This window comes from Pinus tabuliformis, chromosome 9 (assembly GCF_031772625.1).
Source record: "Pinus tabuliformis cultivar Carrire ecotype Pingquan chromosome 9, CPIR1, whole genome shotgun sequence".
Lineage (NCBI taxonomy): Eukaryota > Viridiplantae > Streptophyta > Pinopsida > Pinales > Pinaceae > Pinus > Pinus tabuliformis.
The window spans coordinates 1,680,410,728-1,680,431,864 of NC_142307.1; the positions used below are offsets into that span (position 1 = coordinate 1,680,410,728).

At 41.7% G+C, this 21,137-nt stretch overlaps 1 protein-coding gene across 13 annotated transcripts in view; it reads right to left on the reverse strand.

Annotated features, from left to right (window-relative positions):
- The window catches only part of LOC149155338 (putative WD repeat-containing protein C2A9.03), a 188,522-nt gene that overhangs the window by 138,275 nt on the left and 29,110 nt on the right, over positions 1 to 21,137 (reverse strand). Inside the window, exon 2 of one of the 13 annotated variants that reach the window (XM_089445370.1) lies at positions 16,522 to 16,591. The exons of the other annotated variants lie outside the window; for them this stretch is intronic. The gene's annotated coding sequence lies outside the window, so the exon portion shown is untranslated. The remainder of the gene's footprint in view (positions 1 to 16,521; positions 16,592 to 21,137) is intronic. 13 annotated transcript variants of the gene reach the window in all.

Consider the following 21,137-nt stretch of genomic DNA (forward strand, 5'->3'; position numbering starts at 1 on the left):
GGGCCCATATCATTTCCAAAATGAGAAGGGAATCGGTTGGGCTACCAACAAGTTCGAAGAGCAAGCCAAGACTAGTTTTCGACAGGAAACATTTGTGTGCAATCCAAGATCAAGAGGTAGGGCCGAAAGCATCTTCTCAAGGCCAAGCGCAGTGATCAAGGAGAAGGTTGAGAGCAATGATGAAGGAGTAGGGATTAGTGAGAGCCTTCTTAGAGGCTATTTGTTGGCTGCAATAGCAACATATTGAATTTGTAAAAGATCTATTTGCTCAAAGAACAATCAATAAAAGCCCACAACAACAAATGCAAGTTTTCCCATTTGGGTTTCCTGGGTAAAACACTGTCATCAAATTTGTGTGCGCATGTGTTTTTATATCAACTATTTTCCGCTGCATGTTGAATGTTAAGAAATTTTGTACCTTGGTGAAATTTAAACTCGTTTTAGTTTTCAATTGCCTTGATTTTTCAGTAAATTCAAAGTACTTGCAAAGTTTCAAGAAAATTAACATGGTATCAGAGCCACACTTGATATAAAAACCAACACCAGCATTGTTTAGTCAGTGAAGAGCACAGTTCAGTCAGTAGGCTTGTGCTAGAGTTTGAAGAGCAGTATTTTGGATAGCAGTATGTCATTCCAAGGACTAAGGGCAGATCACTATTTAGAGGGAGCCTCTAATTTCTGCTCATGGAGGGAGCGAATTTCAATGGTGTTGGAAGATAATGGGGTGCTAGAATTTGCAAAGAACCCACAAACTATGCCTACAAATGCCCAACAATTGATCCAACATAACAAGAATGACACCAAGGCCAAGAGGATCATTCTTGAGGAGGTCAAAAGACCATATTATCCCTCATCTCCATGGGAAGATGACATCAAACAATATATGGACGGCCATCTTGGCTTTGTATCAAGGATCTAGTGATGTTAGGAAGCTTGCCTTGAAGGACAAGCTAAGAAATCTCTGGATCAGCGAAGGAGAGCCCAACATTACGTACCTTTCCACGTTCACCCAGGTTCGGGATGAGCTAACTGGAGTGGGCGAGACTGTAGCAGACAAATACCTTATGAGTCTTGTGCTACTGGGACTTCATAAGTCTTGAGAGAATTTCCAAGATGCAATCAAGTGGCACAGAGAATCTTCCCAACTAGGAGAGACAATGAGGAGACTACGTCCAAGAAGAAATTTGGAGGGGGTTGAGAGCTGGAATTTCAGTGAAGACAAAGAACGAGAAGAACTTTTCCTTGGCAGGCAAAGGAAGCCTTGGGCAAAAAGAACCAAGGCAAGGTCGAGTCCATTCAGAAGGGCGAGAAGAAGAAGAAAGATCTAAGAAAAAACAAATGCTTCTCCTACCACCAGTTCGGACACTATGCCACTAAGTGTCCTAACTGGAAGAAGGGGTCCAATAAGGATCATGTGGCAGCATCAACCGAGGTAGATGATTTTACTTCTCAGTTCAAGAAGGATTTCTCATTGATAGCTTGCATGGCAAGCTCAGTGGCCAGCAGCATGTGGTACATTGATTTTGGAGCAGCCATTCACATGACTGAGAACAAGGAATATTTCAGCCAATTGAAGGAGAAGGACATGCAGTTTAACATTGAGCTAGGATATGATGGCAGGTACTTGACCAAGGGAGTGGGTATTGTCAGTTTTGAAAGAGAGTTTGATAACCCTCTCCATATTAAGGATATCCTCTATGTTCCAGGCCCTAAAAAGAACCTTCTTGTTGTTTCCACCCTAGAGGACAAGGGTTATGATGTCATCTTTAACAGAGGGAAGGCCTACCTCAAGCACTTAGCCTTAAAAGGAACCATGTTTTTGATTCCACCCTAGAGGACAAGGGTTATGAAGTCATATTTAACAAAGGAAAGGCCTACCTCAAGCACTTAGAATTTGGAGTCAAGAAGCAGATTCGTGTGAGGGTGAAGAACTTTCACAAGCTGCAGGATGCAACCTTGAGCAGCAAGGCAGATCATGAGCATGGCAGAGATATGGGGTAGCTTTGGCACAAATGCATGGGGTATTTGCATCATGGGGCGTTGAAGATCCTTCAGCAAATAGCCATAGGGCCACCATAGTGAAGTATTGACCAGCAAGAAGTGTGAAAGAGTTGCACACTTGGCAAGTATGCCAAGTCATATTTTCAGGGCTAAGATAGCAAAGCCAAAGGGATTTTGGAGTTGGTACATTCATATGTATGTGGCTCCTTCTCTTCTCCATCCCTCATGAGACATAGGTATTATGTCACCTTCATAGATGAATATTCTCAAAGAGCATGGATCTTTTTTATGAAGAAGGAGGAGGTCATGTCCAAGTTCATGGAGTTTAAGGCCTTGCTAGAAAACCAAACCGAGAAAAAGATCAAAGCATTGAGGAGTAACAATGGCAGGGAATATGTCTCCAATGTTTTTTGGGACGTGTGTGCCAAGGAGGGCATTCGTAGAGAGATTAAAGCACCTCATAAACCCCAAGAGAATGGGGTGGTTGAGAGGAAGAACCACAGCGTAGTTGGAGCGGTGAAGACCATGTTGCATGACCAAGGGTTGCACATGTTCTTGTGAACAGGGGTCCACACAAGGTGCTTGGGCAAGTTATACTAGAGGATGCTTTCACACGCAAGAAGCTTGATGTTTCTCACTTCTGCATCTTTGGGACAAGAATTTACTGCCATGTTCCCAAAGAGAGAAGGAAGAAGCTAGAGCGCACAACTGAAAAGGGAATTTTCGTGGGTTATTGTGAGACACCTCAATCATACAAGGTGTACGTACGATCACTCAGGAAGACAGTTATTAGGCAAGACGTGAGGTTTGCAGAGGACAGAGCTCTAAGGGAGTCCTTAGAGTGAGAGTAGGTTGGAGTGTTGGAGGAGGAGCTTCTCGCTCCCAAGCAGGAGCCTCAACCAGTAGCACAAATTGAGTCTCAACCAAGTAGCAAGCAGGCCATACAGCAAGATGACAAGGACTCATTGCAAGATGAGGAGGAGATGCCATGACTAGTGGAGGCAACCACTTAGTCAATGACTCCCAGCATAGGGAAGAAGAGAGCCAAGTGGGACGAGGTTGACTCCCAGCATAGGGAAGAAGAGAGCCAAGTGGGACGAGGTTGAATCAGGAGGCCTAGGAGCGAGTTAAGACTCCTAGCTCCACATTCAAGCTGAGCAAGGAGCCACAGAGGTACACTGGGAAAATGGCGATAATGAGTGAGTTGTTAGACTCGTAGCCTTCTTGTTACGAGGAGGCAGCCTCTTAGCATGTTTGGCAAGATGCCAAGGTGAAGGAGAGCATGGCAGAGACGTGGGGTAGCTTTGGCACAAATGCATGGGGCATTTGCATCATGGGGCGTTGAAGATCCTTCAGCAGATAGCCATAGGGCTACCATAGTGAAGTATTGACTAGCAAGAAGTGTGAAAGGGTTGCACACTTGGCAAGCATGCCAAGTCATATTTTCAAGGCTGAGACAGCGAAGCCAAAGGGATTTTGGAGTTGGTACATTCAGATGTATGTGGCTCCTTCTCTTCTTCATCCCTCATGAGACATAGGTATTATGTCACCTTCATAGATGAATATTCTCAAAGAGCATGGATCTTTTTTATGAAGGAGGGGGTCTTCTCCAAGTTCATGGAGTTTAAGGCCTTGCTAGAAAACCAAACTGAGAAAAGGATCAAAGCATTGAGGAGTAATAATGGCAGGGAATATGTCTCCAATGTTTTTAGGGACGTGTGTGCCAAGGAGGACATTAGTAGACAGATTACAACACCTCATAAACCCCAAGAGAATGGGGTGGTTGAGAGGAAGAACCACAGCATAGTTGGAGCGGCAAAGACCATGTTGCATGACCAAGGGTTGCACATGTTCTTTTGAACTGGATTCCACACAAGGTGCTTGGGCAAGTTACACTAGAGGATGCTTTCACATGCAAGAAGCTTGATGTTTCTCACTTCTGCATCTTTGGGACAAGAATTTGCTGCCATGTGCCCAAAGAGAGAAGGAAGAAGCTAGAGGGCACAACTGAAAAGGGAATTTTCGTGGATTATTGTGAGACACCTCAATCATACAAGGTGTACGTACCATCACTAGGAAGACAATTATTAGGCGAGATGTGAGGTTTGTAGAGGACAGAGCTCCGAGGGAGTCCTTAGAGTGAGAGTAGATTGGAGTGTCGGAGGAGGAACTTCTCGCTCCCAAGAGCCTCAACCAGTAGCACAAACTGAGTCTCAACCAGGTAGCAAGCAGGTCATACAGCAAGATGACAAGGACTCATTGCAAGATGAGAACAAGAGACCATGACTAGTGGAGGCAACCACTCAGTCAGTGACTCCCAGCACAGGGAAGAAGAGAACCAAGTGGGACAAGAGGTTGAATCGGGAGGCCCAGGAGCGAGTTAAGACTCCCAGCTCCACATTCAAGCAAAGCAAGCAGCCACAGAGGTACACTGGGAAAATGGCAATAATGAGTGAGTTGTTAGACTTGTAACCTTCTCGCTACGAGGAGGTAACCTCTTAGCATGTTTGGCAGGATGCCAAGGTGAAGGAATATTCCTCCATGAAGAACGATGTTTGGGAGATTGTGCCACGCCCAGAGCGAAAATCAGTGGTAGGCTCATGTCGGGTGTACAAGGTGACGCATGGAGCAGATGGGAGTGTGGAGAAGTACAAGGCCAAGTTTGTGGCCAAGGACTTCTCGCAGGTTGAGGGCATTGGTGTTAATTTTAGCCAACAATGGTATGTTCTATGCTTTAGAGAAATTTTACTTGAATTTCTTTATTAGCCCAGTGTCAATATTCAGATTAGCAATCACATCAACATGATAGTAAAATGCAGATAGAACATAAACATAAACAGCAAAAGACAAGCCAAGACAAGAGGACACAAGTTGTGGCACCAGCCAGGGACAAACCCCAATGTGGGGAAACCCTTGATCAAATCCTCTTTTAGTCTTCAATAGTTCAGCAAAGAGAGATAGTACAATTTACAAATCAGATAAATTATAACAGCAACAAAAGAGCCCTAACTAGAAAAGTCAACGTTGGTCAACAGTCAACGTTTAGCCTCAATTTCTGTGCCCAAAAATGCTACCTACCCAAACAGAGATAGCCCTCACAAAAATGTTGTCAAAGGAGGTCAACGCATGCTGGTCAACACTTGGTCAAACTATCCAGAAATTCGGTCTCCTGAAATTTCGGCCTCCTGAAATTTTGGACGTGTGGAGAGAGAGAGGCCCAAAAATCCGTATGCAATCAATGAGGGGAGAGAGAGAGAGAGAGAGAAGTGTGCAGATAATTGTGTCCAAATGAGGCTAAGTCACCTTCTATTTACATGCAACGTTGAGGATGAATAGACGTGACTGTTGGGCTTTTGAGCCTACATAAGTTTGTTGGCCGACCTTAACAATTTGACCATAATCAAAATAAATTCATAACTTCATTTATACATGTCAAAATCGGATGATCTTTAGATCAATCCTACACCTCTCGGAGAGAGGAATCCAAGAAAAATATCAGTTGTCATAAATAAGATGACCCATGTGGAGTTTGGCCCTAGTTGCCAATTTTAACACTCCCTCTCAACTAGGGAGAACTCCATCTACCAATCTATATTATCTTTGCCATCAATGCACTACTTTGCTCTGCTCTATTGAACTATGAAGAAGAAGAAGTGATCGAGAATGTATCATACCATTCTCTACTAACCTGAAATCAGTGCTCGATAAAAGAGAGTGTCTCATACCACTCTTACTGACCCGAAGTCAGTTCCAATCAAAAGAGAGTGCCTCATACCACTCTTACTGACCCGAAGTCAATTCCAATTGATCCCAGATCAATATCAATCATTATAGCATAGGGAGTACGGTAGTCCACGATGCGTCCATCGATAGTACTATGGTCCCTATACTCATTTCCCTACTCATTGGCCAGATGAGAGGTACTTCCCATGAGTCCCAAACTGCATGGGTAGGATGTCTCAGCAGGAGAATGATGAACCACTCATCCTCCTACATGTCGCCAAGGGGTATCGCAAGGGAAGGCTAGCCCACTCACCCTGTACACAGCAAACCACTATGGGAAGGTTGAACCACTCACCCTATGGTTGCTCATCGCTCCAAGAAGTACCCCAAGCCCCCGAAGCTCCCAGAGCTCAATCTCCATCTCATACACGACCCTCATAAGAGGGTCTCTCCACGACTCCAAGTCATTCTCGAAAGGCCAAGAACTTGACCTACCCTAGGGGCTTTATCAGAATATCGGCGACCTGCTCATCAGTGCCAATGTGATGGAGTCTTATTGCTCCTCGTTGTACCATATCCCAGATAAAGTGGTACCTGATATCTATATGCTTGGAGCGATCATGAAACACAGAATTCTCTTATAATCAGATCCCACTCTGGTTGTCGAAGAGGATCACGGTGGTGTCCAGCACATGTCCAAACAACTCACTGAAGAGCTTCCTCAACCAGACAGCTTCACCGGAGGTCATACTAGCAGCGATGTATTCAGCCTCGGCGGTGCTCAAGGCAACTGATTTCTGCTTCCCACTCATTCAAGATATCGAAGCAAAACCCAAAGAAAAACAGCATCCAAAAGTGCTCTTGTGATACACCACACTACCAGCCCAATTAGCATCAGAATAACCATGCAGCCTTACATCTCTGGTAGTGTATCCCAGCCCATGAGTGATTGTGCCCTGAAGATATCTTAGAAGATTCTTGGCACCAATCCAATGTATATGATGAGGCTCAACCATGTATTGGCTCAATATGTTAACTACAAAACATATGTCCGGACGAGAGTTCACCAAGAACATCAGTGCTCCTATGAGTTGACGATACTCGAAAGCATTTTCCAATTCAGGTCCAGCAGCACTACCACATAACTTCTTAAAGTTAAGTTCCATCGAAGTAGTCACAGACTTGCAGTCCACCATCCCAAATCTTTCCAATATCTTCACAACACATTTTCCTTGAGAGAGGAAAATCACCTGGCTTTTGCCAAACCTCCAACCCTAGGAAATAGTGCATCAGTCCTAGGTCCTTCATTTCAAATTCAAAAGCCAACTCACTCTTACATTTGTGAATGAGAGGATCTACACTACCATCAACTCCATGCTTGATTTTGTAGAGCCACTTAAAGGTGACAACCGATTTGTCCTGGGGTCTAGGGACCACATCCCATACATCATTCTTCATGATTGACATGTATTCTTGATTCATAGCATCCTTCCATACCTGATGCTTCACGGCTTCTTCAAACGATGAAGGCTCATTTTGAATGATAGTGGTCATGGCAGTCAAATATCCTTGATCCCTGTCTAGCTTCTTGCTTTCACAGAAAGTCCCCCTTGGTGCAATGTGTCTCTCAGCATATTCGAGAGTCTCCCTAAGCCATGATGGTCTCCTCTTAGAGGAGGAAGGTTCATGAGGAGGAGGATCTATACAATAAATAGGTTCATCAACATCAGGCATTGTTTCGTCCTCTTTTTCACCCTGATTTCCGGTGTCAGCTTCTTTGTCCTTCCTTAGGATAGGGAGGTTGTTGATCTTCCTGAGGGCCATATCTTCGTCAAAGGTAACATCGTGACTTATCTCAACTTCCTTTTGACCAGCCACATAAATTCTATATCCCTTGGAATTTTCACTATAGCCCACAAAGATTACTTTCTTCCCAGATGCACCCAATTTGGTTCTTTTCTCTTTCGGCACATGAAAATATACGGGACTTCCAAAAATTGTAAAATGAGAGACATCGCGTTTCTTACCAGTGAACATTTCTTCAAGAGTCTTGGAGTCCAATGCTTGATGAGGGGATCAGTTTTGGACATACACAACGATATTTGCAGCTTCAACCCATAGGAACTTTGGAAGGCCTTGATCATGAAGCATGGCACGAACTGCTTCTACAATAGAGTGATTCTTCCTTTCAGCCACACCGTTTTGCTCAAGAGTGTATGGCATTGTAGTCTCTCTCTTAATGCCAGCTTCTCTGCAATAATCTTGGAATTCATTGGATTCATACTCTTTCCCATTATCAGTCCTCAATATCTTGATTTTCTTCTTAGATTGGTTTTTTATCAAGGCTTTGAAGTGTCGAAACCAAGGGAACACTTCATCCTTCTTCTTCAAGAAGTAGATCCAAGTCTTGCGAGAATAATCATCCGACAAGGTGAGATAACATAAGTATCCTCCCAAAGAGTTTACAGGCATCATACCAGATATGCCAAAGTGGATCAATTGCAATATATCTGTGGTCTTGCTATTACTTTAGGGGATTGGTCCCCTTGTAAGTTTTCCTTCTGCACATCCCGAACATACACCTTCATGCTCTACTTTGAAATCGGGCATACTTGTCACCATCTGTCTCACATCAAGTAGGGCCTTATAATGAAGATGGGAAAACCTTTGGTGCCATAGTTCAGATTGTAGAGATGTGTCACAAGACATGGCTCCCAACGGACTTCCACCAACTTGATACAAAGTGTCAACCCTGAACCCAAGAGTAAAAGCATCTTTAAAAGTTATTTTCTAAAAGTGTACCTTTCCATCAATGAATGCCACCTTGAATCCTTTGTCCTCCATGGCAGAAATGGACACCAGGTTCTTCTTGAGATCAGGTACATATAGTACTTCTTGCAAATGAATAGTGTTACCTTGATTCAATTGAAGGGTAACATTCCCTACTCCCTTCACAGAATAGGTGGCATCTTCTCCAAGGATGATCTTCAAGTTTGTATCATTTTCTATCAGATTAGAGAGGGCTTCCTTGTATTCAGTGAAGTGCCTTGAGGCACTACTATCAATCAACCAATTTCCCAAAGTGTCCGAAGGAGAGGCAACAGAGAGGGTCGATATAAGATAGTACTCTTTTTTATCATTGTTAACAACATTTGATTCTTCATACCTGGAGTTCATTGATTTCTTGAAGGGTCGACCATTTCCTTGATATCCCGAATTCATTTTTCCTTTGCCATTGGACCTGCCATTCCTTTGATCGTTGTTGTTGAATTTGCCCCTAGAATGATTGTGATCATCATCATGCGATGTGTCCCTTCTATTTGGACACTCCCTTGCATAGTGACCAAACTTATTGCAAACAAAGCACATGCCCTTCCTTCTTCCCTTAGATCTAAGCTTTCCATGGAAATGACCTTTAGACACTGCATTATTTCTCCTTTTGGCATGAGCGAAGAATGCAATGGGGTTGCTTCTATTAGAAGGCATTTCTTGCTCCACCATTCTTGTTTCCTCTTGAATGCATCTAGACATCAATTCTTCAAACCCTGGAATTCGATCATTGTTGAGGACGGTAGTTCTCAATATATACCACTCAAGTGGGAGTCCTCCGAGGGTGGTGAGAGTAAGTTCCCTGTCAGGAATGACTACTCCAATCGAGAGTAGATCATTCTTGATCTCAGTAATCCTCAAGAAATAGGATTGAATATCCTTGTCCTTGCCCTTGCCCTTCTTAATATCCTTCAACTTATTCTTGAGAAATAGAATTTGATTAGCATTACTAGCCTTGAACATGCCGACCAACCTGTCATAGATCTCCTTGAAGGTCTTCAATTCGGAGATGTAGGCCACCAGATGATTATCAATGGAATACCTGATAGTCTTCTTTGCTTTGACTTCAAGCCTGTTGTACTTGGTCTTCGCAGCAATCAGTGCATTTGAAGGAGGTTCAGGGATTTTACCCTGCACATAGTCCATGACTTCTTTTCTTCCAAGGTCAATCAAGAGACATCTTCCATCCATGATAGTCAGATTTATCACGGAGCTTGTCTTCAACCGGGAAGTGGGATGAGGAACCCATTGAACCTTTTGTCCTTGTCCCACTGTCTTTGGTGATTGCTCTTCCACTCTTGCTTGGGCTTTGTCTTCACCTCGCTTCTGATACCATGTTAATTTTAGCCAACAATGGTATGTTCTATGCTTTAGAGCAATTTTACTTCAATTTCTTTATTAGCCCAGTATCAATATTCAGATTAGCAATCACATCAACATGATAGTAAAATGCAGATAGAACATAAACATAAACAGTAGAAGACAAGCCAAGACAATAGGACACAAGATGAGGCACTAGCTAGGCACAAACCCCAATGTGGGGAACCCTTGATCAAATCTTTTTTTAGTCTTCAATAGTTCAACAAAGAGAGACAGTACAATTTACAAATCCGATAATTTATAACAGCAACAAAAGAGCCCTAACCAGAAAAGTCAACACTGGTCAACAGTCAACGTTTAGCCTCAATTTCTATGCCCAGAATGAGGCCTGCCCAAACAAAGATAGCCCTCACAAAAACACAGTCAAAGGAGGTCAATGTATGATGGTCAACGCTTGGTCAAACTGTCTTGAAATTCAACCTCATGAAATTTCGCTCTCTTGAAATTTCGGCCTCCTAAAATTTTGCTCTCCTGAAATTTCAAACGCGTGGAGAGAGAGAGCCCCAAAAATCCATACCCAATCAATGAGGAGAGAGAGAGTCCCAGAAATCCATACCCAATCAATGAGGAGAGAGAGAGAGAAGTGTGAAGATAAGTGTGTCCAAATCAGGCTAAGTCACCTTCTATTTACATGCAACGTTGAGGATGAATAAACGTGATTGTTGGGCTTCTGAGCCTACAAAAGTTTGCTAGCCAACCTTGACAGTTTGACCATAATCAAAATAAATTCATAACTTCATTTGTACATGTCAAAATTGGATGATCTTTAGATCAATCCTAACACCTCTTGGAGAGGAATCTAAGAAAAATATCAGCTATCATATATAAAAGACCCATGTGGAGTTTGGCCCTAGTTGTCAATTTTAACAATTGATTATGAGGAGACTTTTGCTCTAGTGGCTCTTTATTCATCCATCAGGACAATTTTGGCACTTGCAACTCAGATGGGGTGGAATATCCACAGATGGACATGAAGACAACATTCCTCAACAGGGTGGTTGAAGAAGAGATTTATATGGAGCAGCCAAAGGGGTTTGAGACTTTCAGCAAAGACACTCATGTCTGTTTGTTGAAGAGAGCTCTTTACGGCCTCAAATAGGCAACGAGAGCAAGGTACAGTCAAATTGACAATTACCTTCAGGCATTGGACTTCACTAAGAGTAAAGCAGATGCCAACCTGTACTACATCACGGTTGGAGGGCTTTCGCTCATTAAAGTGCTCTATATTGACGATCTTACATTGACTGGAGCAGACCGCTTGATTCAGGATTGTAACGGGCCTGACCACTTATGAAGCTTATAACAAAATCCACTAGCCTCATATGGTTCCCGTAGGCTAAAGCGGGAAAAAATTTTAAAAGAGGACTTAATTTTCCGAAGGAAACATTATAAAAGTCTAAAGGGAGAAAAGGGGACATTTCCTAGGTAAAGGGAAAAGTCACTAACTTTATAAAGTGAAAATATTATAAAATGACTTTATAAAGTTAAAAGGGTAAAGTGGTGGCAAAAATGGTCATAAGTTTATAAAAGATAAAAAGTGAGGAGACTCTCGTCATTCATGCATTTGTGATTTTGTGAAAAGAGCTCTTAGAGAGAGTTTGGAAGAGATGCTTAGGGTTTGAAAACCCTAGCTGCCATAATTGATTTCAGTGTTAAAACTATACACTCTAACTAGTTCAAGGAGTGAAATCAAATATATTTCACAGTTGGGATTCAAAGAACAAAAAGACTTACAAGAGATCTGAGCTAAAAGAGGTATTATTAGTTGAATCTCCAATTTATTATACTTCATTTATCTTTCAGGTTGAAGACAAGTTTGGAGAGTCAAAGATTCAAGCCAGAGAATATTTGTTAATAAATGGAGGCCAAAATGAGCTTGTTTCCTCAAGGTTGATATATCAAATCCTTCGTTGTTTGAAGCTTATCTCTCTGAGTACACTTGGCACAGGTTCTTGTGCTGTAAAGGACGAGATTTGAAGGTGCAAACATAGCATGAGGTCCTAGTTCATTTTTGGGGACGATTTCTCACTGTGGGATGTGATTCACTGAAGGAAAGAGGATCGAAACCCTTTGTCTCTACTGCTGGACAAGTTTCTTTATCATTGGGCCGAATCTCTGCTTTTGTGGGATGATCTTTCTTTTGTTTGGGGTACCAGAGAGTTACAGGTGTGTTGATTTTGAGTATTTCCTTGAAGGGGCATGATTTGGGAGATTTGGTCACTTGTGTATAATATGAGCCGCTTCTAGAGACTACTATCATCTTGGACAAGTCGTGGTTCTCTATTCTGCTAGTTATATCAGTTGTTACCTTCACTCTTTAATTGTTGGGTTGGACGCGTTGCTTTAACTTTGGAGTCTGAGCTGAAAACTTGATATACTTGGGCAGCGCATTCTGAATCCAAGGGACTACTATATTATTCCCAGTGGTCTGTGCTTAATATATGTACCAGGTTCACTCCTTATCAGTTTCACTCCTTATCTGTCCACTGTGTATTTATTTTCAGAATGAGAAAAGTATTTTCTGTGGGTGTTATTGACTTACATCAGAATGTGAAAATTTATGGGTTTGTTATAAGAAATATAGAATTATTCTGAACTTCTGAGATTTGTGGCAATATGTTGAGGCATTAAATATATCATTTGACCCCTTTGGACACTTATTCTTGATGCTTACAGTTCACTGTATTCATGAACTGAAGTTAAAACGGTCAGAAAGCACCTACAACATTATATAGTTAAACTGTTTGATGAAAGGCACCACTGAAATTTTGATTGCAATATCAGAAATTTACTAGAAGTTTGAGAAATTTACAAGTGGGAAATTTACAGTGGTAACAAAGAATGTTCTTGGACAGTTGTGTGGTCTGAGGGCAACTTGTCAGTCCTTTTACAAGAATAACTTATAGAAGGAGACGTACCTAAAGGGAACCCACTCCTCTTACAGAAGACGATATCCCAGATAGTAAAGAGTGAAGAAACACCAGATAAAGGGAAAGAAGTTAAAGAAACATCTGAGATAGAAGGGCCAAATATGGGTTACAAGGAGGAACAAGCTTTTAATAGTTTGCTCATGGCAATAAATGATTTGGCTAAAGGCCAAAAGGAGATGGTAGACCTGATGAAAGGGATGACAAACAGAGGGACTTCATACGGAAAGGAACCTATGAAAGGAGAAGGGTCCAATAGTGTAGAGGGCAGCTAAGCCCATACTGCTACACAGAGCCATGCACGTTCATTTAACAAAACACCCAGACCCAATATGCCTCAATTCTTACATGAGATAGCAGAGGATCAAATAAAGCTGACTATTCAGAGAATTCCTTATGCAGATTATATGGAGTATAGAGCATTGGGGCGGGAATTCCAGTCTACCATGAGCTTCACTGATTTCTGCCACCTTCAGCTGAAGAGCAAACCTAAACCATTTCAGAGGGTTTCAAGGCAGAACCAAGGGCTGCAAAAATAATTGGGGAAAGTGACCATCCCCTGCTTTGATGGGTCATCCAAATGCTCAGCTCGATCATGGGTCCAGATGTTGGATACCTATTTCCAGTTGCATTATATGACAGAGGAGGAGGCTATTAAACTAGCCACATTACACTTGGATGGCAAGGCCCATTAGTGGTGGTACCTTGGGTTGGTGACTATGGGTCACGGCAGCATCAAGTCATACACTGAGCAATGTTATCGGAACCGAACCGGTCATCGAACCGAAAAACCTTGTGGACCAGGAACTGGTCATCCTCCTCTTCCTCATCTGAAGAATGAGGAGCATCTAAGTCTGCAATGGGATTATGGCTTGATTCCCCTGGCCCTGAATTTGCTACTGGTGCTTATGATATATCTGCCTTTGTATCTTGTGGAGGTGGGTCGAAGTCCAACCAAGAAAGGTCTTCATTGTCAAATGTTGGTGCTTAACTCTCCAAAACCCATTCTGATGTTGGATCGAAGTCACCCAAGACAATGTTGCTTGTTTCAAGGGTTTTATTCAACAATTGATTGCGCTTCAACCTAAGATTGTACTAAACAAAAACCATGTCATTCAACCGCTTTTGCTCCAAACGGTTCCTCTTTTTAGTGTGTATACACTTAAACTCACTCCAATTCCGCTCACACCTGAAGCACTACATGTCTGGCTCAAGATTCTAATTGCAAATTTTTGCAATTGAGACCATTCACTACCAAATTGTTGCCACCAATAGGCTGCAAAAAGAGTGGAAGGAAAAAAGTATTAACAAATGAATTTGAAAGTTGAAACTTAGACTCAACAATTGCAAAATTCAAATTGAAATCAAATGAGTAAATTATTAACATAAGAATTTGCAAATTTTAATAGTTTTTACCTAGGGGACTCTTTGCTCTATTTCTTATAGCCATAGAAATTCCAAAGGTACCAAGACTGTCACTAAAATTCAAGAGCTTGTTATGAATTTGATCTTGAGTCTTGGAATCTGGAACCATGCGTGTAATGCATTTATACAATCCCCCTAAAACCTCCCCATCAACCTCAAAATTTGTAGTGTAATGGTACATTCAAAATTCAGAAAACAAAAACATATTCATAAAGTCAACAAAATTGAAAGCTAAAAGCTAAATGTTAAAACTTATAACTTATAAGCAATGAGAATTGAAAGCCAAAATTACATACCTTGGATTTAAGTAGTAGCTGGCTGCATGTAAAGGTTTATGGAGTTGTTTGTTCCATCTTTCATCAATGATTTTCCATAGAGGAATGTACTTTTATCTTTTATCCCCATATGTTGCCTTTGTTTGTTCCTTGGCCTGATCCATGGCCTCATCAACAAAACCCATAGCAGATTTATCACTATCCACCATACGCAAAACTCTTACAAGAGCTCACTAGATAACACAATATCCTCTGCCTTTGACCAAAATCTTTTGTCAAATACTTGGTCAACCATATGTTTCCCTTCTGCCTTTTTGCTCCACTGAAATGAATTCAATTCATCAAATGATAACATCTTCCTCAAGTTTGTTTTTTGCTGAACAAAGGATTGCAACGAAAAGAAGTTGGTTGCAAATTGTGTGATGGCTAATCAAACAAGCTCTTAACCCCTTGTGTGCTTTCTCATAAGGTTCAAAACCTATGAGTAGTTGCAGATGTACCTAGTAATGGATTTTGCATCTTCCACACACTTCTTCACCCACTCAATTTTGCCAACATCCTCAAGCATGAGATCCAAACAATGGATTGAACATGGAAACCACCAAATGGTGGGGTGTTTTTCCTCCAACATCTTTCCCGCTGCAACATAGTTAGAGGCATTATCTACGATAACTTGTACAACATTTTCAGCCCCTACTTCCATAACTACTTCATCCAAATGATCAAATAGCGATTGCGCATCCTTCACCTAATCAGATGCATCAACAGATTTGAGAAACATAGTACCTTTTGGACAAACAATTAAGAAATTTAGTATGGTGTGAAATTTACCATCAGACCATCCATCAGACATAATTGTGCATTCTGTTTTGGTCCATGATTGCTTTAACTCTGTAAGGTACTCTTCTATTATTTAAACCTTATTTTGTAAAAGTGGTCTCCTGATAATAATATCATGAAACTAGGGCCTTTAAAGCCTACTCCACATGAAGCTATAAGCATCAATCATGGGTTGATAATATGCAGAATTAGTAGCATTGAAAGGTATGTCTGCATCATACCACCATCTAGCAATGTCCTCTATTTTCTTCCATTTAGCATCAAGGGTTGGTTGAGGGCCAGGGGTGGTGCGGGGTACAAAGAAGGAGTCAATCTCCTTACAAGTTACTGTCCTCTTCAAGTTTAAACCACTTGAACTACCCTCTCCAACTTTAGCAGGTAAACTAGAGAAACCTTCAAATTGGGCACATATTCTTCAAAATCAAGGTCACTAAACATAGCATCATCCTTTTGACTTTTGACTATATCTTTTTTAAGTCTTTTGTTTTTCCCCTTCTCTTCATTGTAGGCTTCAATTAAACTTTGCATCTCTGCTTTGAGATCATCAGAAACATTTTCACAAGGTTTTACTTGCCCTCTCCAATGAGCTAGGTTTTATTTGATTCTATGGATTCCCCCACCCTTCACTTTTTTCCCACTATAGTTGCAGACTTTTACCCCTTATTCATTTAAATGACAGTGAAACCAAGCTGGATCATTCTTGTTTTGGGGGGCCATGGCGAAGAAAAGAAAAAACTACATAGAAAACCCTATGGTTTTTAGAATTTTATGACATTTTTTTAAGAGAAAAATAAAAGAGTAGAAACAATGAAATCCCTAGAGAAGATCTGCAAATTTTGAGAAGAGAAGAAACTCCAACCAATCTGAAAATAAACTCTTCAATCAATTCCAAAATCTCCCTCAAAAATTTGTCAACAAAATCTCTCAAAATAACCCTACAAATTACAATAATTTTTTAGAAAAAATAGAAGAAAATAACAGCCACAATTTTTTTTCAAACAAAAACTTACAAAGCTGAAATTATGGATTCTGCATTAAAAAAACTGGGGTTTTAAAATTTTAAGGAAAGAAAAAAATAGATTTTTGAAGAAAAATAGGACATTAATGGTTGAAAAAAATACCTTGAATTTTCCTCTTAATTTGTTAAAGAAAATCAGCTCCAAAATTAGCTCTGGAGCAGCCCCTACAAATCTGCATAAAAACATTAGGGTTTTTAATTTTTATGAGAAAAAAATAGTTGATTTTTGGACAAAAATAGAACAAAAAAGGGGCAGAATTTTCATTGATTTACCCTCCAAATATTTTGGAGAAAATCAGCTCTAATATCAGCTCCAAAATCAGCTATGTAGCAGCCCCAACAAAATAAAATAAAAAATTCTTCCACCAACTGCAAAAACCACTGAAGAAAACCTAAAGATCTCTGGGAAAAAATAATCTTTAAAGTAGCTCAAAAATCATCCAACTCAACAACTCTCCAAGACTCCAATCAGCTCTTCAAATCTGCAAAAAATCTCCCTCTGAACAACCCTGCAAAAACTCTCAAAATTCTCCTCACCGAACTCAGTTCAAGAATTGCAAGAGACTCGAATGAATAGTGTGAGTAAAATAGAGGGGGCGGGGGTGTTTAAATAGCTTTAGGGGGGTGGTAGATTAGGTTTAAAAAATAAAGAAACCAACAAAAAAAACAATTTTTTAACTGTCTGGCCATGCGGTAGTGGGATCCGCGGACCGGTGGAACCGGTCACCGAACCGGTCCAAACCGGCTAGTTCCATATCGAAACTGACTAGTTCGGACCGGTTTTGCTGAAACTGATTCGGTTCTGATAACACTAACAATGAGTTCACCCAGAGACTCATTGAGCAGTTTGACAGGAAGGATCTAGAGCTTCATTTTAGAAAGTTGGCGCAACTCAAGCAGATAGGTAGTCCGAAGGCTTATATTTTAAAGTTTCAGAGGTTGACAGTCATGGTCACAGATATCTCAAAGGCAAGATTGGTGATACTATTTATGGACAGGTTGGCAAAACCTCTATGTGGATGGATCAAAGGTTTTGAACCCACTACTCTTCATGCGACAATCAACAAAACCAGGGACTTGCAGGATGTCGCCTCTAAAAATAAATTCACTCATAAACCTTCTTTCCTCAAAAAGATAAAGAAGTCAAGCCCCTTCAGAGGGAGTGGATCGGGAAACCGAAGATGGATGAGGAGACCCTGAAAGAGCTAAGAAAGAAGAAACTATGTTTTAGTTGTCAGGAGCAATGGACACCGGGGCACAAGTGTGCTGATAAGGACAAGGTGGGCAAGGCTCACTATATTGAGGTGTACTAGGAGAGCGACAGTGATGATGGGGATGAGGAGCCAGTACAGAGATAGGTACAGGGACAAATGCACCATACAGTTGGAGGCAAGTCCTCACATGTAGATGGCAAAGCTCCTACCATTGCCTCTATGTCAAAATTCCCTAGATATCACACTTTTAGAGTCAGAGGGGTTCTAACCAGGCAAAGGTGAGAGTATTGATTGATAGTGGGGTTTCCCACAATTTCACAAATGCGGACATGGAAGAGGGATTCCCACAAAGGAGTTCGATGGCTTTACAGTTGTCATACCCGGAAAACATCAGATGGACTGCAATAGATACATCCCCATACTACAACTAACCATGGGGAACTATACAGTGACAAAGGACTTCTTTGTGGTGGATGTACCAAACACTAACGTAGTGTTGGGTTGTCAATGGATTTACTGCATCAAAAGTACACCACAGACCAGCAAAACATGGAAATGGAATTCAAAGACCCAGTAGATGGCAGAAGGGTAGTTTTGAGGGCCATGCAACAATACCCGTCGAAGTAGTATCATCCAACCACATGGAAGCAGTATTGAAGCGAGGTGACATTGAGTGGGCAGTAGAGTGCCTTATTACAAACAACAGACAGCGAGAGCAGCCATGACAACATTCATATGACATTCAGGTATTGCTCCATAAACACCAAAAAGTTTTTGCTGACATTCCTCCAGGTAGACCACCAGACAAGGGTTTTGAACATGTCATAGAATTGGAGGAGGGTGTGCAGGCAATAATAACTAATCCTTATCAACATCCCAAGGTCTACAAAGATGAGATAGAGAAGGCCATAAAGGAGTTGTTGAGGTTGGGCCATATTTGACCTAGCTCCAGTCCGTTCGCTTCTTTGGTAGTGATGGCTAAGAAGAAGGATAGCACCTTGTGGATGTGCATAGACTATTGGGCTCTCAATAAGAGAACAATCAAGAATCAGTATCCTATTCCCATGATCGTTGAGCTGATGGATGAATTGAAAGGGGCCAAATATTTTTTGAAGATTGATCTTCGTTCTGGCTATCATCAAATTCGGGTTCGGGAGCAAGACATCCTGAAGATAGCTTTCAAGTGCCACTATGGGCACTACGAGTTTTTGGTTATGCCATTTGGGCTAACCAACACTCCCGCGACTTTCTAGTCATGTATGAACCATGTGTTCAATAAGCAGTTGCGGAAGTACTTTCTAGTCTTCTTCAAAGACATATTGGTCTACAGCGAGACATGGGAAGACCACTTGAGGCACTTGGACAAGGTGTTGGGAATTCTGGAGGAAAAGGAATTATATGCGAAGGAGTCCAAGTGTGAATTTGGCATGACAAAGATGCTCTACCTAGGGCATGTGATTGGACATGATGGGGTTCAAGTACACCAGGAGAAAATTCGGGCAATCATTGAGTGGCCCACCCCAAAGAACGTTACAAAACTGAAGAGCTTCCTTGGTCTCTGCACTTACTACAGGAAGTTTGTTAAGGGGTTCTCACAGTTAACAGCTCCTCTTACAAAGCTCACCAAGAAGGGAGCCTTCAGCTAGTTAGAGAAAGCACAGGAAACATTTGGGAGAATGAAGGAGGTGATGAGTATGTGCCCTGTGCTTGCACTACCAGATTTCACACAGCCATTTATGCTAGAATACGACGCTTCGGGGACGGGAATAGGAGCAGTCCTTATGCAGAATCATCACCCATAACATTCAAGAGCCACAAACTCAGAGATTATGAGTGGCACTATTTGATCTATGACAAGGAGATGTTGGCCATCATGCATGCATTGGCCAAATTCAGGTAGTATCTCGTGGGGAACAGGTTCAAGGTGAAGACAGACCATAACAACTTGAGGTTCCTCATGGAACAGAAAGAACCAGTGAGAGGCAACAAAAGTGGATTGGTAAATTGCAAGCCTATGACTTCGAGATCGAGTAAGTCAGAGGTTAAAACAATATAGTGGGTGATGCACCTTCATGGACGCCACCCACCTTCTCGCTCATAGAGATGATTGATGATTGGAAGTCGTTGCTACTTGTGGAGTATTCAAAGCATAAATTTGCTTGTGAGATTCTGGAGGGATTGATTCACAATGAAAGGTATCGGGTTGTGAATGATATCATTTACTATAGAGACCGGATCTACTTGGTACCGGAATCACAACTCAAGGAGAGGATTATGCAGGCAGCTCACAGCTCACCCTAAGTGAGGCATAGAAGGTACGTAAAGACCTACAGGAAAATTTGGGAGAGGTTCACCTAGAAAGGCCTCAAGGCAGATGTGTTGAGGTTTGTGAAAAAGTGTAACACTTGCTAGCAAAACAAGGCTGAACACACTCATCCAACAGGTTTACTACAACCGCTCCTTATCCTGGAGCAAAAGTGGGAAAGCGTTTCCATGGACTTTATCACTAAATTACCTCCGACACAGGGCAAAGATTGCATATATGTGGTGGTAGATCGGCTCACAAAATTTGCTCATTTCTTCGCCATATCGTCAAAATATTCAGCATCGCAAGTGGCCGAGTTGTTTTTTAAGGAGGTCTTCAGATTACATGGGTTGTCAAAGACCATTGTCAATGATAGAGATAGTAGGTTCATGGGCGGCCTCTAGCAGGAGCTTTTCAGACTTGTGGGGATTGAGCTAAAACCGAGTACCAGCTACCACCCACGGACTGATGGGCAGATAGAGATAGTCAACAAATGGCTGGAAGACTATCTTTGAAATTATGTAACCAGCCTGAGCCAACAAAAGGCATGGGTAAAGTGGTTGCACCTGGGAAAGAATTGCTACAATACCACTTTCCACATGTCCATCGACATGACTCCCTTCAAAGCGTTTATGGGTATGACACCCCAACATTTGCAAACAAGATATTTGGGGATAGTCGAGCACCCCTGCCCAGGGATTGGATTCAAAAAAGCCAAGATATTTTAAAGGTCCTCAAGGACAATTTACACATGGCATAGAGTGGAGCACAACTTTGAAGTGGGAGATATGGTGTACCTTCGTCTTCAACCCCACAGACAATCATCACTAAAGACAAAAGGGGAAAAAGGTTGAAACCCAGGTTCTATGGGCCATTCAAAATTTTGAGATGAGTAGGAGAAGTGGCCTATGAACTCGAGCTTCCTGAAGGATGTAAGATTCATAACGTCTTTCATGTCTCGTGCCTTAAAAAGGCCCTGGGACAACATGTTGTCACTTCCACAAAACTCCCACCATTGGACGAGGAAGGAGAGTTGATCTTGGTCCCAGAAAAGATCCTATAAACAAGGGAGAGGAAGTTGTGGAGCAGAACAATAAAGGAGTACCTGGTAAAGTGGAAGGATTTACCTGTGGAGGACGCCACCTGGGAAGGTGAGCAAGTGCTCAAACATCCTGAGTTGAAATTGCTTGAGGACAAGCA